A 17,811-nucleotide genomic window follows, 5' to 3' on the forward strand; every position below is an offset into this window, starting at 1 on the left:
GAAATACGGATGGATCGATTGACGACACAAGAGGTTTGGCTCTCCTCTTGATACGGTCGCTAACAAGGGCGAACCCGGTTCGCGGCTTGTTAGGGTTTTCTCAAGGTTCAATCCCGGATTGAAGAAAGAGAAGAGTGAGACAAGTTTCAAGAATCTCTCTTGAGGAAAAGTTTTATTTTCATACAAGTCTAAGGAGGAACAAGGGCTTAAGGAGAGTTTAAATAGCTAGGTCTAGATAGGAGCTTAAAGACACGCGGATTCATCTTGATCCACACATCGTCCTTTTGACGTGTCCCCTTTACAAAGAGAACACATCGCCACCTTTTGACTAACACTCTCCAATGTTCACAAACATAGGATCAAAAGAGAATATTCTCAAGTTCAAAATTAAACCAAAAATAAGAGGGAAAGAGAGATAACCGCCTTGGCCTTGCGCGTGAAGCAACTTAGCCTTTAGGCGTTTTGCGTTTAGCTCCATGCCTCGTTAAAACCTCCTCCGGTAAACCCATTGGGACAAACCCGGAGTGAGGAAAAAGAGTACACTTCCTCGCTTAACGACTTGACCGTCTTCACTCTTGGGTAAGAGTGAAGACTAAGTGGACTGAGCCTTTGGTGTCTTCGTGGGGTGGCTGGTGTTGGACGTAGGTTCGGACAAATAGGTTGAGCCGCTGTTTGGCCGCCTTTGCTGAGCTCTTGGAACGTGTGGTGGCTCCGGGAAAGATCGTTGGAACCTTGGCCGCGTCTGAAGAGGTTGCCCTGGTCGCATCCGATGCGTCTTTGTCAGGCGTCTCGGTCGCGTCCGGCGTGTCTTGGTCTTCTTGGCTGAGGTCGCATCCTGCGATCACATCATCCTCCCTGCCTGGAGCACCCTCTGCTGCAACCCTCACACCCGGGGCAATACCGTGACCGACACAGGGCCCATCCGCCCTGCCACCACCCAAACCAGCCTGGTCTCCAGACACACTAGGATGACCCTGTGACTCTGCTACCTCTTCACTGGCCATGCTCTGGTTCACACTCACACTGGCCTCGGGAACCTGACCTCGCCCCCGACCACGACCATGACCACGACCACGACAACGACCACGACCACGCCCGCGACCAACAGCACCCTCTCTAGCCACTGCACTATCCAGAACAGAAGGCTAAGCACACAATTCAATACCGCACATAAAGTACTCATCATACCGTGGAATCTCATTAAAGGCTCAAAGAAGATGATACTAGGACTCCATACCACAAACAAATTGACTAACTACGCATATTCAATTTCATCACACAACATCATGCATCCAGCAATAGGAAAACACTTCAACCAATTAAATTCCTAAACCGCTCTAAACTATTCACTTAACCATCCTAGAACCGTATGGGCTCTGATACCAAAATGAAAAACCCAACTATTTTTTTAATAATTAAATAAAATATAAAAGTAAGCATCCCATACTACTTAATTAAACAAACCAACCCACACACACAAACCAACCAATAATAAACCAACATCCGATAACATGCACAGCGGAAACATAACAATAATACAAAACCAACACAATAAAATTTCTAACCATTCTATCTAGCAACCTAACATGATACTAACCAAGGTTCCAACAACATAAAAAATAAATCCAATAACACACCAACGAGACCCTAGATCATCCTCCTCCTCATCGCCATGATTCCAAGATCACACTTTGCCTATACCTGCACACCACAAACAACAATTGAGATGCGTAAGTATTATCATAAATACTTAGTGAGGCCGTCCTCCCATCTACTACGTTATACACATAAGCATATGAGACCCTCATGTTTAAGCAAGCAAACAAAACACAAGCAATACATCAAACCAGGAAAACAAGTCTCGGTTGAGACTGGTGTCGACCGATGCTACAAGAGAGTGTCGACCGATGCTCCACCAAATGGTGTCGACCGATACCACTAGAGTGTCGACCGATGCTCCACCAAAAGGTGTCGACCGATGCTCCTAGGATGTCGATCGATGCCTCTTCTGCAGACACGATCTACGCGAACCCGAACATCGAACTTCCGTTTCAATCCACCTCAAAACCGTCTCAAACTCACCCAAATACCTCAGGAATCTCTGGTAAACACGAAAACAACGAACCCAAGCAAGCAAACACCACAAACAACAAAGAAAACACCCAAACAAAAGAGATCTCATGCTTAGATCAACCATGGTCAAGCACTCACCTCAAATACAGGAATATTGGATTGAGAAATCGATGGAAACAACACCTCCAGGAGCTTCTCCTCCGTTCCCAGCAACAACTATCTCTTCTATAGCCACAGATTTCTCTAAAACACCAAGAACAAGCCCATAAACTCACAGGAAACGTTTTCTCTGCTTTTTCTCTCTTTCTCACTCAACGGCGACAACAAAACTCTCCCCCAAAAGCCTTAATTTGTCGTTTAGTCACTTATAAATACGATTTAGGGATTCTAATTGAACCAAACCGAACCAAACAACAATTAAAACAAACCCGAACAAACCGAGACACATGGTGTCGATCGATACACCAAGGGTGTCGATCGACACCCACACCAAAGCCACAATATTTGATTCGCGGATGTTACAATTCTCCCCCACCAATAAGGATTCATCCTCGAATCCTGCAACACCATCCATCCGTCTAGGACCTCCGTGCCACCGTCAACATGGCCCGCACATCCTCCGACCGGACTAAACACCATCAGCCAAGGTTTCCTGTGCAACTGTCGCAACAGCCCGCACACCTCCGACTGAACCACGAGGTCTCCCTCTAGTCAATATACTCACATCCTAGACATTATTTGCTCAACACTCAGTGCTTCCCCCGTCCGAGGTTGCAACCAACGAATCATGCCGGCTTGCTATTAGGCTAACCATCTTAAGTTACGGCATCCAGGAAGTCACTCACACTCCCCCCGCTCTCAGGTCGCAACCCTCGAGACATACCGGCTCACTGCCGAGCCGCGGCTTACAGCTATGGTATTCAGGGAGTCTCAAAATCCCGCTCTTGGGTCATCACCCTAAAGACGCTCTCGGATCATCATCCGAAGCAAACATACCACTCCCACTCTCTGGCCACAAAGTCCATCGAGCTATCGGTATCACATGAGTTGGGCCCACACAATACTGAGCAAACAAGTCTGATGTCATCGAGTATCTCCCGACTAGATCTACCTAACCTCTTTCCATTAATAGGCAAGCTTTAACTATTCATAAAACTTCCCATTTTTAGAAACTTTCCTTTTAAAATGACATTCTATTTATGGAAACTTTCCATTTATAGCAACTTTCTATTTATGAATACTTCCCATTTATAGAATTCCCGAGCTATTTCCTTTCCACTGGTTTCACCATTCCCAAAACCAAAGAACTCCAACTTTTATTAGAACCTCAAATGCAATAATCGTTTACAACTCCCAAAAGAAAATACATAATGAAAGAAAGAAACCAAAAAAAAAACTAGAACTAAGCGTCGGAATGAGCACCCGGTCCTCCCTTCGGCGGCGCCACAACCTCCATCACACACGTGCATCTCCTGATAGGTAATGCACTGCCAAATCCACTCTATACCGGTCAGGACACCGAAGCGACTGGAAAATATCCTCCATCCGCTCCCTCCACTCATCAGCCACACTTGGATCGGTACCTCCCGAGAAAGATCCCGCTCCCACTCGCTGCAGCTGCTCCATCATCTGCACATACTGAGCGTCCACTACCTCGGACCCCAGCTACACACCTGCCTGCAAACCCGCCACAGGCTGCACCGCTGGAACCTGCCCACCTACCACTGGCGGCATCACTGGAACCTGCCCACCAACCACTGGCGGCACTACTGCTGGAAGCCGTGCCAAAACCTTAGCTAGCAAGTCCATCAAGACATCCTCCCTGCCTGGAGCACCCTCTGCTGCAACCCTCAAACCCGGGGCAACACCGTGACCGACACCGGGCCCATCCGCCCTGCCGCCACCCAAACAAGCCTGGTCTCCAGACACACTAGGATGACCCTATGACTCCACTACCTCTTCACTGGCCACGCTCTGGTTTACACTCACACTGGCCTCGGGAACCTGACCTTCCCCCGACCACGACCACGACCACGACCACGACCATGCCCGCGACCAACAGCACCCTCTCTAGCCATCTGCACTACCCAGAACAGAAGGCTAGGCACACAATTCAAAACCGCACATAAAGTACACATCTTACCGTGGAATCTCATTAAAGGCTCGAAGAGGATGATACTAGGACTCCATACCACAAACAAATTGACTAACTACGCATATACAATTTCATCACACAACATCATGCATCCAGCAACAGGAAAACACTTCAACCAATTAAATTCCTAAACCGCTCTAAACCATTCACTTAACCATCCTAGAACCGTATGGGCTCTGATACCAAAATGAAAAACCCGACTTTTTTTTAAATAATTAAATACAATAATAAGTAAGCATCCCGTACTACTTAATTAAACAAACCAACCCACACACACTAACCAACCAATAATAAACCAACATCCGATAACATGCACAGCAGAAACATAACAATAATACAAAACCAACACAATAACATTTCTAACCATTCTATCTAGCAACCTAACATGATACTAACCAAGGTTCCAACAACATAAACAATAAATCCAATAACACACCAACGAGACCCTAGATCATCCTCCTCCTCATCGCCATGATTCCACGATCACACTTTGCCTATACCTGCACACCACAAACAACAATTGAGATGCGTAAGTATTATCATAAATACTTAGTGAGGCCGTCCTCCCATCTACTACGTTATACACATAAGCATATGAGACCCTCATGTTTAAGCAAGCAAACAAAACACAAGCAATACATCAAACCAGGAAAACAAGTCTCGGTTGAGACAGGTGTCGACCGATGCTACAAGAGAGTGTCGACCGATGCTCCACCAAATGGTGTCGACCGATGCCACTAGAGTGTCGACCGATGCTCCACCAAAAGGTATCGACCGATGCTCCTAGGGTGTCGATCGATGCCTCTTCTGCAGACACAATCTGCGTGAACCCGAACGTCAAACTTCCGTTTCAATCCACCTCGAAACCGTCTCAAACTCACCCAAATACCTCGGGAATCTCTAATAAACACGAAAACAACAAACCCAAGCAAGCAAACACCACAAACAACAAAGAAAACACCCAAACAAAAGAGATCTCATGCTTAGATCAACCATGGTCAAGCACTCACCTCAAATACAGGAAGATTGGATTGAGAAATCGATGGAAACAACACCTCCAGGAGCTTCTCCTCCATTCCCAGCAACAGCTATCTCTTCTATAGCCACAAATCTCTCCAAAACACCAAGAACAAGCCCAGAAACTCACAGGAAACGTTTTCTCTCCTTTTTCTCTCTTTCTCACTCAACGGCGACAACAAAACTCTCCCCCAAAACCCTTAATTTGTCGTTTAGTCACTTATAAATACGATTTAGGGATTCTAATTGAACCAAACCGAACCAAACAGCAATTAAAACAAACCCGACCAAACCGAGACACATGGTGTCGATCGATACACCAAGGGTGTCGATCGACACCCACACAAAAACCACAATATTTGGTTCGCGGATGTTACAGGAGCGCCGGTGTTATTTGTTAAGAAGAAGGATGGGAGTTTCCGCTTGTGTATTGATTATCGGGGTTTGAACCGGGTCACTGTGAAGAACAAGTACCTTCTTCCCAGGATCGATGAGTTGTTGGATCATTTGAGAGGTGCTACTTGGTTCTCCAAGATAGATCTGGCGTCGTGTTATCATCAGATAACGATAGATGAGGTAGATGTGAGGAAGGCTGCATTCAGGACGAGGTATGGGCACTATGAGTTCGTGGTGATGCCTTTCGGGTTGACTAACGCGCCAACAACGTTTATGAGATTGATGAACAACATATTTTAGGAGTTTCTGGACGTGTCTGTCCTCATTTTCATCGACGACATCCTGATATATTCTAAGAGTCCTGAGGAGCATGCAGTGCATCTGAGGGCAGTTCTGGAGAAGTTGCGAGAACATAAGTTGTTTGCTAAGTTAAGCATGTGCAGTTTTTGACAGCGTGAGATGAGTTTTCTGGGTCACATTGTTTCTACAGAAGGGGTTTCCGTAGATCCGGAGAAGTTTCAGGCTATTAGGGATTGGCCTAGACCACATAATGTCACAGAGATCAGGAGTTTCCTTGGTTTGGCAGGTTACTACTAGAGATTTGTGCAGGGCTTTGCAAGCAAGGCACCTCCGATGACTAAGTTGACAAAGAAGAATGTTCCTTTTGTTTGGGCTTTCCAAGCTTTAAGGAGACGTTGACTACTACGCTAGTATTGGCTTTGCCTGAGCAGGGAGAACCCTATGTGGTTTATATTGATGCATCCATAGTTGGTTTGGGGTGTGTGTTAATGCAGCATAGGAAGGTGGTTGCCTACGCTTCGCGGTAGTTGCGGAAGCATGAGGACAACTATCCTACTCAATATTTGGAGATGACTGCTGTAGTTTTTGCCCTAAAGATTTGGAGATCTTATCTTTATGGTGCAAAAGTACAGGTGCTTACAAATCATAATAGCCTTACGTATATATTCACTCAGCCTGAGCTGAACTTGAGGCAGAGGCGGTGGATGGAGCTGGTGGCGGATTATGATTTGGAGATAGCCTATTACCCTGGTAAGGCTAACTTGGTTGCAGATGCTCTGAGTCGGAAGAGGGTAGGAGAGATCAGTGCGTTGAGGTTGTGTGCTGTTTCTCAGGAGCCGTTGGGTTTGGAGGCGGCTGATAGAGCAGATCTTCTGAGTAGGGCGCGGTTTGCTCAGGAGAAGCATTTGGGGCTGGTGAATGCCTCTAAGGATGTTGATTTAGAGTTTCAGGTCTTGGCTAATGGTATTATTTTGGTGCATGGGCGGATTTGTGTGCCCAATGATGAGGAGTTGAGGCAAGAGATTCTGAGAAAGGCTCATGCGAGCATGTTTTCTATTCATCTAGGAGCGACTAAGATGTACCGTGACCTCAAGAGGTACTATCACTGGGTCGGGATGAAGAAGGATGTAGCTTGTTGGGTAGCGAGGTGTGATGTGTGTCAGCTAGTGAAGGCTGAGCATCAGGTTCCAGGCGGGTTACTGAAGATTTTTGCCCATTCGAGAGTGGAAATGAGATATGATCACGATGGACTTCGTGGTAGGTTTGTGAGTATCTCAGACATTTGATGCTATTTGGGTCATTGTGGACTGGTTGACTAAGTCAGCACATTTTCTGGCCATTAAGAAGACTGATGCAACAGCGGTCTTGGCTAAGAAGTATGTGAAGGAGATAGTCAGGTTGCATGGGGTGCTATCGAGTATTGTGTCTGATAGGGATTCTAAGTTCACTTTGGTGTTTTGGAGGGCATTTCAGGCAGAAATGGGCACTAAGGTGCATATGAGTACAGATTATCATCCCCAGACCGATGGACACTCATAGAGAACAATCCAGACGCTGGAGGATTTGCTGAGGATATGCGTGTTGGATTGGGGTGGCCATTGGGCAGATCACTTGAACCTGGTAGAATTTGCTTACAACAACAGTTATCAGGCGATTATTAAGATGACTTCTTATGAGGCTTTGTATGGGAGACCATGTAGTACACCATTAAGCTGGACTCATGTGGGGGAGAGGAGCATGTATGGTTCTATAGTTTTGTTCAGGAGACCTCGTAGAAGATTCGGATTCTAAAGCTGAACATGAAGGAAGCTCATAATCGGCAGAGGAGTTATGCCGACAAGAGGAGGAGAGATCTTGAGTTTCAGGTAGGTGACAGAGTGTACCTCAAGATGGCCATGTTGCGGAGTTCGAACAGGTCATTGACAGAGACTAAGTTGAGTCCGAGGTATATGGGTCCGTTAAGATTGATTCAGCGGGTGGGACTGATAGCATATAGGCTAGAGTTGCCTGAGGTTATGCGTGCATTCTACAAGGTTTTCCATGTGTCAATGTTGCGGAAGTGTCTCATTGAGGATGATCAGTTGTTGGCTAAGATTCCTGAAGATCTTTAACCTAACATGACTTTGGAAGCGAGACCAGTGAGGGTTCTCGAGAGGAGCATCAAGGAACTTCGGAAGAAGAAGACTCCTTTGATAAGGGTCCTTTCGGACTGTGATGGTGTTGAGGAGCAGACGTGGGAGCCAAAGGCGAGGATGAAGGCAATGTTTAAGAAGTGGTATGAGAAGCAAGCCTCAAGTTGAGCTTGTCTAGCCTGGTCTCATCTATAATCTATGGCTGGAGCGGGAATGGAGTATTCCAGCCCATCTCTCTTGTTTACTTGGTCACTTAGGGGCGGTTGGTTGTGCAACTAAGTAACAAGATGAGGTGGTGTTTGGAGTACGAAATTTCCGTGAGGCGGTAGTTTTGAAGGAAATTTTTCTGAATTGGAAGTTTCTAAAAGTGGAAAGTTCTAAGAATGGAAAGTTTTATGGGAGTTAGAATTTGTCCATTTTTAGTGGTTGTGAGCCTTGGAGGGGCTTGTGTGGCCTTAGTGGCAGACTTTTGAGTCACTGTCCCCGTGTGGGACGGTCTTTTGAGATATTGTGTGGTTTTTGTGGCGGGCTGTTTAACCAATTGTGTGGCCTTTGTGGCGGGCTGTTTAGCCAATTGTGTGGCCTTTGTGGCGGGCTGTTTAGCCAATGTGCATGTTTAGGTGGTCCTTCGGGATGTGTGATCTTTGTAACGATCATTCGGGACGTGTGGCCTGTTGAGGCGATCCTTTGGGATGAGTGGTCTTCGTGACGGTCCTTCGGGATGTATGGTCTTCACGACAGTCCTTCGGGACACGTGGTCTTCGTGACGGTCCTTCAGGACAAGTGGTCTTCGTGACGGTCCTTCAGGACAAGTGGTCTTTGTGACGGTCTAGTTGAGGATATTTGTTTGGCCTTTGTGGCGGTCCTGTTTAGGACATTTGTTTGGCCTTGGTGGTGGTCCTGTTTAGGACATTTGTTTGGCCTTTGTGGCGAACCTTGTGGCATGTATATGATCCTTGTGTGGTCATGGGGTATTCCAGTGAGGAGATATGTGGTTGGTAGGATATTGTGATGTTTTTACGCGAGCCACAGGAAGGAAACCTGGTTAGGGATAGGACTCAGACGTGTTTAGAATTGTTTGCTCGCGAATCTTGGGGGACTTTAGTTCTCTAAGTACTGCCATATTCTGAGACTTGGTGGCTTGGGAGTATGGTTGGTATATCGACTTTGGATGACAATCCAGGGACGCACTGTAGTGTAGCAACCCGAGAGACGAATATTGGACATCCTTATATATTATGGCATGCGGGCTTAGGCCCGATGAGGAGCCAACATTATGGCATGCAGGCTTAGGCCTGATGAGGAGCCAATAAAAACTCAAGGTTAAGACCTATGAGTAAAGGAAAGTCTAAAAGTGGAGAGCAAATAATACCTGGAACGTGAGTCTATCACCTAGAGGTGACCTTTCGTAGATTGGTCGGAGGTAGTGCGGGCCGTGGAGACGGTTGCATGGGAGTCCGTGACTGATGGTTGTTCGAGATTCGAGGATGAAACTATGTTGGTGGGGAGAATTATAACATCCGTGTCAGAATCCTGGTTTAGGGGATGCATCGGTTGATGCACCATGTGCATCGGTCGATGCATGTTTGGTTTTTCGCGAACGAGTTTATGTTAAACGCTGTGTTTTGGGTTAGGAAACCCTGAAGTCGTGTTTAATAGAGAATTTTATCGTCATTAGCGTGTTTAGCTGCTTTTAAAAAAAAGAAGAGAGAAAAAGAGTTCATATCGGTTCTTAACGTTTTTGGGAGATTCATGGAATTTTGAGGCGTTTCCTAGTGAGATCTGAGGCTTAGATCGTTGTAGGAGCTTGCTAGGAGTGTAGATCTTGCGTTTTAGAGTCAGAATTGTCTTTGGCAAAGGTGAGTGCATGACCATGGCTTATCTTAGCTTGAGATTTCTCTGATCTGCTTGTTTCGGTGTTGTTTGGCTTGTTAGAACGTTATTTGAGGCTTTGTGAAGCTTTCTTGTGGCTTGGGATCGATTTGATGGTTGTAGGAACGAAGATCTGGCGAGAAGCTTCAGGGAAAAACGATGCTTGGCATATGCATCGGTCGATGCACTTTGTGCGTCGGTCGATGCAATGCGAAGACGGCGCGATTTAACCTAGGAACATCGGTCGATGCCATGTGGAGGCGTCGGCCGATGCAACTAGGGTTTTTCATGAAATGTCGAGCATGCGTCGGTCGATGCAATGTGAGTGTCGGTTGATGCACGTGAACCTTGCATCGGTTGATGTAGTTCATGCGTCGGTCGATGCAGTTCATGCGTCGGTTGATGCAGTCCCCTGATGGTGTCGGTCGATGCAAGGTTGGTGTCGGTCGATGCAGTGTCTGTTTGTTTGTTGATTGTTGTTTGATGGTTAGAGTATCTCAATTGCTTGTGTGTATAGTCCAGTAGATGAGAGGATTGCCTCACTGAGTGTTTATAAAATACTCATGCATCTCAATTTGTGTTTGTGGTACAGGTAAAGGCAAAGTGTGATCGTGGAATCAAGGCAATGAAAAGGAGGATGTTCTAGTGACTCGATTGGTTGTTGTCTGGCATTGCTAGGTTGCTAGAGCTGGAGTCTTATAGTGTTGCTTAGGGTTGCTGGTTATTTATTTTTTGATCATTGGATTATTGGATTAATATTGGTTATTTAGTATTGAATATTATTGGTTATTGGTATTGATTATTTTCTACTGTTTTGGTCTGGTTGAGGCTAGGAGACTAGTGGATATGGGACCACTAGTTTAGAGTATTTATTATTATTATTATATTTATTATTTATTTTTATTTTTTTAAATATGGGTTGGGTCGTTTCACTTTTCCCTTTCCTTATTTTGTATTTCTTCATAATCTCATCGATTTGATTCACGATCTTCCGGATTCTCTATCCCTTCGTCTTCTTATTATTCTCATGTGACCTGCGAAGAACTCTATTAAATGTTGAAATAAGAGGAACAAATCCATTAGACTGGTTATTATGACTATGAGGAGTGGAACTTGGGGTATTCGTGTCCTCTTTTTTAGTAATTAAGTTTTTAATATTGTGTTTCCTGGTGTTGGTGTTATCAGCTCCGGTGATGAGCCGTATTTATAAAGTTTAGAGGAGATGATAGGGTTTAATGTGAGAGTACAGATAATCTTGTTGACCAAGCTAATAATATCTTGAAGATCTAAGATTTGCGGAATGTGTGTCGAGCATTTAGGATGATTATAAGGAATATGCTTCTAATATCCTAATGGATTGAACGCAAGAACCGTTTAAGTTTTTTCTTTGATTCGATAAGGAATTTGTTGATATGGTTAGGTCCTAATTCTCCGTGATAGTGTACTTTTAATGATAAATTAGCTTGTTTATTTCCCTAATTATTTAATGATTGAAATTGCTTACAGGTATCTCTAAAAGAATCTGTTTGGCAACGATTGCAGCTTAAACAGGATCCGAATAAGATAATAGTGCACAATGAAGGATCCGCGTCTTTTGTTTCTATTAGATTACCACTTTGTCCTCGATGTTTTTTTTTTTTATCGTAGAGACATTGTATGACATACTTGTTTTATTATTTTTTTATCCCTAAGTGTGCTCCTCAATTAATAGTATAGATTTTATAAGCTATCAACGGTTAGGTTTTCTATACGGCAAGAGAACTTTTCCACTTCCAAAACATTAGATTCAAATGCAAGATTAATTGTTACATTGTGCTCGAGTTTGCAACATTAGCTTCAGATCCAATTTACCATTTCTTTTATCGATAATCTATTCAGTTCGCTTACAACAATGAGGAAAGACAAAAGAGCATATATTGATAAGACTAAGATCAAAAATGAGATAATATTATTCATGGAAACCAAAATTATATAAAAATAAAAAAAAACAAAGGACAAATAGCAATTATAAAAACATTTTTATTATCTTCCCCACCAGCTTCTTACTCTTGCTCCAACTTGCTAACACACCTTCAACTTGAAATATTTTCGCCCAAACCAGGGGGTTTGGGATATTGAATTCTTTGGTAACCTTTTTACTTACGGCAAACGAACTCAATACGAGTAGCACAAGTATAACATTTTGTTCCCTAGTCTCTTATTGCATGTAGAGCACACCATATGTTCATATTAACACTAAAATGAAAAACAAAAAAAAATTGCTCCTAAATATGTATTTATTATGCTAGAAAAAAAAAGAATTTGTTAGAAATGCTTTTTTTGAGATACTATTTTTCAAAAATACTTTATTTTTTAACATTGTCATTGTTGACCTCTTTGACATAATAACAATATGTTAAATTAATGTTTAAAATATTTTTTTTAGGTTTGGGTTCTCTATTTTACATTTAAGGTATACTTTTAAGGGGTTAGGGTTTATTATTTGGGGGTTTAGGGTTTAGAATGTAGTTATTTTGTATACTCTCACTGTTTTTTTATTAGTTATCGTTTAAGGTTATTTTACACAGATTAAGAAAACCATTAATTTTATTGTTTTATCTTTTCTTAATATATTTTCTAATCTTTTTATTTGTCAAAACATTAAAACAGTTGGATAAAAGTGGAATATTTATCAAACATTTGCATTGGAAATCTAAAATGACAAGTATTATAATACAAAATTTTAAGTCTAGAACGACAACTAATAAAAACCGGAGGGAGTATTAAAAAGGGGTATTTTTAGATATGAACAACATTGAAGGATATTTTTAAAAAATGACATAGAAAAAAAGTATTTTTGGTGAAGTGACCTTAGTGCAGTAGCAGGAGGTAAGTCCATTTGTAGAAGGCACCATCACACCATTGATCGAGTCCCGCTCTCTACGAATGTAAAGATTTGGTTAATGGGCCGGCCAGTTGTGGCCCAATGGTTGAAAAAATGTATTTTTGAAAATTTTTGAGAAAAAAATAACTAGCAAATGACTTTTCTAAGTAAAATTCAAAAGCTCATAGAGGTCTTGTCTTACCCAGTCAAAATCAACCAAGAAGAAGACATACTTCAATATATGGACACTAGTTACTAAACTTTTAATAATTCTAAATTAAACGTGCAATATATATAGGAGGACACTATAAAACATTGCAATGTATTTCAGGTAGAAACATAGATAAGAAACGAAACCTTGTAGAAGAATCCAGTCAATTCGCCAAAGCAAGCAGGGCATTGAAGATCCTTATCAAGAAACGTTGTGGAACAGTTCTTAGTTCTTACCGTCGTTTTCACCATTCGAGGATCCACAAGATGAGCTACTTTGATTTCCATTCGTTGATATCCCAGCCATATATATAATGTTAAGTTAAAACGTGAGAGAGACTTTTAGAATTCTTTATAAAGCACATAATATTCACTACATATATAAGTAGGAGGGATCATGGTTAGCTAAAGCTTTTAGGGCTCCAATTTCCAAAGAGCTTTTACATGCCGCTGATAATCTATAAACATTTATTGGAAAATAGTCAAATAGCTGCATAAATTTGGTGGTGATTTCCCTGATTTTTGTTTTTCTGCTCTAGCCTAGAACAGACCTTTGTTTTACTTAATTACAGTATTTAACTAGGTGTATACATAGTATCTAGAAATAAAATAACGTATTAATCGGATTGATATAAAAAATGCATTCACAAAGTAAAAGTTTAAATTGAACAGAATGGTAATGTTTTTTCTTTATCCAAATACTTTTATCTATATAAATTACCAATCTGAAAAAATGCGACGAATAATTGTGTTTTTTTGCCACATCTTTTAATAAAAAAAATTATTACGGTTGTATTTTTGTACAAAATTACGTATGTTTATTGTAGAGTGATGTATTTTATAAACAATTGTTTACAAACAGTTGTGTCTATTCAAATGTTCACATCTTTTGAAATCTATATATTTGCTTTTTCTTTTGATTTTTTTTTTAGATTTTCATTTTGACAGACTTTTTTGAGTAATCAAAATAATTTGAAATTCAGTCTTCAACTATATTTTCTACTCTCTAAATTTTTGTATCAACATACATCATTATAATTTGAAGAAATTCGACTAATTCTTGATCTTACTAAAATTTTTGGAATCTATATAATAATACCAATATTAATAAATACAAAGAACATATATGCATGTATGTATTCTTGGTCAAAAACTATAAAATAGCTAAATTATTGTTTGCGTTAAAAAAAAAGCTAAATTATTGTAACAACCCGTCTCGCAGACCCCACTAGCCCCCGCTAGCTGCCCCAACGGACCCCAAGCTGGTCCTGTAGGGCATCGATCCTAACCCCTCACTGTGGAAAGGAACTATTCATCCAAATCCACAAGTATGTTATTGGTGCGCCAGGCGTTCCTCGAACCCTGGTTCCCACCCTTTAACAACCTTCCCACAGGACAAGCTGTTACCAATTGACCTGCTTGTCCTGTGGGAAGGTTGTTAAAGGGTGGAGACCAGAGTTCGAGGAACGCCTGGCGCACTAATAACCTACTGGTGGATTTGGAGTAATAGTTCTTTTCCACGGTGAGGAGTTAGGATCGATGCCCTGCAAGGCCAGCTTGGAGTCCGTTGGGGCAGCTAGCGGGGGGTTAGTGGGGTCCACGGAACGGGTTGTTACATAAAAATCGATCAATTGGTGACAACTTGTCCTGTGGAAAGGTTTTTAAAGGGTAGGGACCAGAGTTCGAGGAACGTGCACCAATAACCTAATGGTGAATTTGGATGAATAGTTTTTCTCCATGGTGAGGAGTTAGAATCGATGCCCTGCAGGACCAGCTTGGAGTCCATAAAGACGGCTAGTGGTGGACTAGTGGGGTCCGCGGAACGGGTTGTCACAATTTTGCCGCCAACTAATTTCCATAAACTCATTTGCCATTATTATCTCCACTAATTAAGAGTCCGCAATAACCAACTGGGAGTGCCTGGATCGTATACTTGTCGTGAATATTTTGCCTCTTTTCCTAAATTGGTATGGAACATAAACATTCAAATTCAATCGAAATGCTTAATAAATAGATACCGATAAATTATTGATCTACCATCGTCTATACTGACTATTCCATTTTAATGGAGCAAAATAAGAGCAATTTGTCTTCTATTTCATACATTTTCACAAAGAGTATGCAAAATATTTAAAACCAAAAATAAAACAAATAATGATTATTGTTAAAACCAAAAAAGAAAAAATTACAAAGAGAATGTGATAACATGTATAACAAAAATTTACATGTTCTTTTATACATAAGTTGACATCATTATATATATATATATTCTATCTGCTGAACAATCAATAATATATATGGTTCCATCCATCGAGAGAGCAAAATAACATATTGATGTAGCGAAAGCTAGATATATGCTAGAATTTTATTTACTCTAAGAATGCCTAAGGTTAGAACGAACAGGTATTGATTAGAATGTCTATTAGAAGATTTTTAGTGTTCACTTTTTTAAAGATGAAATCATTTTGTAGAGATATATATATGCAATGTCGCATTAAACATAAACATATAAAATTTAACACAGTAACGATCAATGGTTTGATATTTTCGGATATCTTTGTTATATATAGATAAAATACTCGAAAGATGGCAATCAATCCACTAGCCTTAACCCATTCCATAGTGCTCACAGACTCTCGTCTATAGTCAACTACATCAACATTGTGTGAGATTAAGAACAACAAGTACAAGAACATTAATTAGTATTCCCTCCGTATCAATATATAATATGTTTTGGTCTCTTTTATTGTTTCAAAATATAAGATGTCTTGTAATTTTCCATACAAATTTTAATATATATTTAATAATCTGTAATCATTATTTATGCAGTCTTCTTTATTATTGGTTGAATCTTTCTTAATTTAAATATATATGATACTTTTTAAAAGAAAAATAATCTATCTTAATATGTGTGCCTTACCATAAATATCTTATATTTTAAAACGGAGGGAGTATCATTTAATTTACAAAAGATAGGTCGATGCTAGAAACACCCACAACTTTACATAATATGTATACATGGTATTGTGTATAGAAAATTTTCGAGTGTAAATGATTCTTTAGTCTAATGTTTTTTATATATATCAACAATTCTTTAGTCTAATATAATAAAAGTTACATACTTTTTGGTCTAAAGTTTTTTTTGAATAACATATTATCAATTTTTATTTTTGCAAAAAAACATTTTTTTAAAAAAATTCATACGCAGTGGGTTTGGTTATAATGATATTTTTTTTAGGAAATAATATTTTTAGTTGAAAAATATTAAGTGACAGAAACTTTTTTGTACCTAAATAAATCAAATCAGAAGTAGATATTTTTTTTAATCAACAATAGAACAGAAAAGAAATTCCCTTACTTAATTGATTATAATAGTATTTTCAGATTTCAATTTAAATTTTGAATACCATTAAATATAATTTATTAATATTTCTTATTCATGTTTAATTAATTAATTTATTCATGTTTAGTTTAGAAATTAAAAAGCTAACTTATTATAAGAATGAGTGCATATATATAATCTTTATATTGAATAAAGATTTTTTAAAATTATACAAGGAAATAAACAATTCAACAGAAGAATTTAATTATTTTTACTTTCATATAAAAATATATATATTAAAATATATTTTTGTTAGTCAAACCGGATTCCGATGAATAGTGTACCAGATTATAATGGTCTTGATGTTGACTACAAATCGTCATATAATTGGTATATATTAGCATGCAATACATATAGTTTATGTAGTTGGCTATACATTTCAAATTAGAAATGTATGGTAATGTATTCTCTCTTATATGTGTTTAGTTGACTATTTTTTATTTTTTATTATTTAATGTTTATATCTTAATCGGTTAAAAGTTGACCGACGCTCATGTTATGTATGTTCCAACTTCTAAGCATCCCTACACAACGACAGCAGTGGGCGTCCTTGACAAATTTAGGAGTTACCTCCTACCTACAACCAGTCCTGCCTACAACTGCTCTGCTTTAATATGTGAAAGGAATTGGTTGCGAACATTTCAGGTAATTAGTGATGAATTCGAGTTTATTAAGGAATAGAAAGAAGCATTGTGTATTACAGAGAGAATATGAAGTAAAGCTCTTCAGTTTCTCTTTTTTTTTTTTTTTTTTTTCGACAAACTGAAGTTTCCATTCAATCAGACAGAAACATTACAGGAGGGAAGTAAATTCCCAAGGTTTAAAAGGTTACAAACAAAGACAAAGACTTTTCTCAAAGCCATAAACAAAGATACAAATAAAATCAAGCAAATGTCCGAGAGAGCTGTGAAAAAACACTAAGGAGCGGCTTGAGACATGCGAGGTCACGGTTGCTAGATTGATCATCATCGAAGGACTCGACAGATGATAAGGTGGTCACAGTCTTGAGACATTGTGACGTTGGTAGAGGAATCAGAGCCAAAGGTCTCACCGGAACAAGGAGCATTAGCAAAAGCAATGCTATGGCAGGGATTCGATGGGCTGTAGCCCGGATGGTGGTGTTGGTGCTGTGAGTGGTTTGCTGTTGATCGTCGGATGTTAACATTGGGTTACAGGGCAATAGACCATTGAGTAGCAAAAATTCACAAAGAGCACAAGCAAGGGAAACAGAATCCAAAAGATGCCAAAGAAGTATGACAAACCGTAGCAATAAAGATGGGTCCTCTCTCATATGGCGCCCTTTGCCAAAGAGATCAAGGTATGCACACAAAGCATGCAGTCGGTTTATCAATGGAGGGTGAGGAGCAGGCTTGGTCTGTTGGGATGACATTAACAGAAACATGGTGCGGTT

This window comes from Camelina sativa, chromosome 12, assembly GCF_030686135.1.
Source record: "Camelina sativa cultivar CO46 ecotype springtype chromosome 12, ASM3068613v1".
Taxonomy (NCBI): domain Eukaryota; kingdom Viridiplantae; phylum Streptophyta; class Magnoliopsida; order Brassicales; family Brassicaceae; genus Camelina; species Camelina sativa.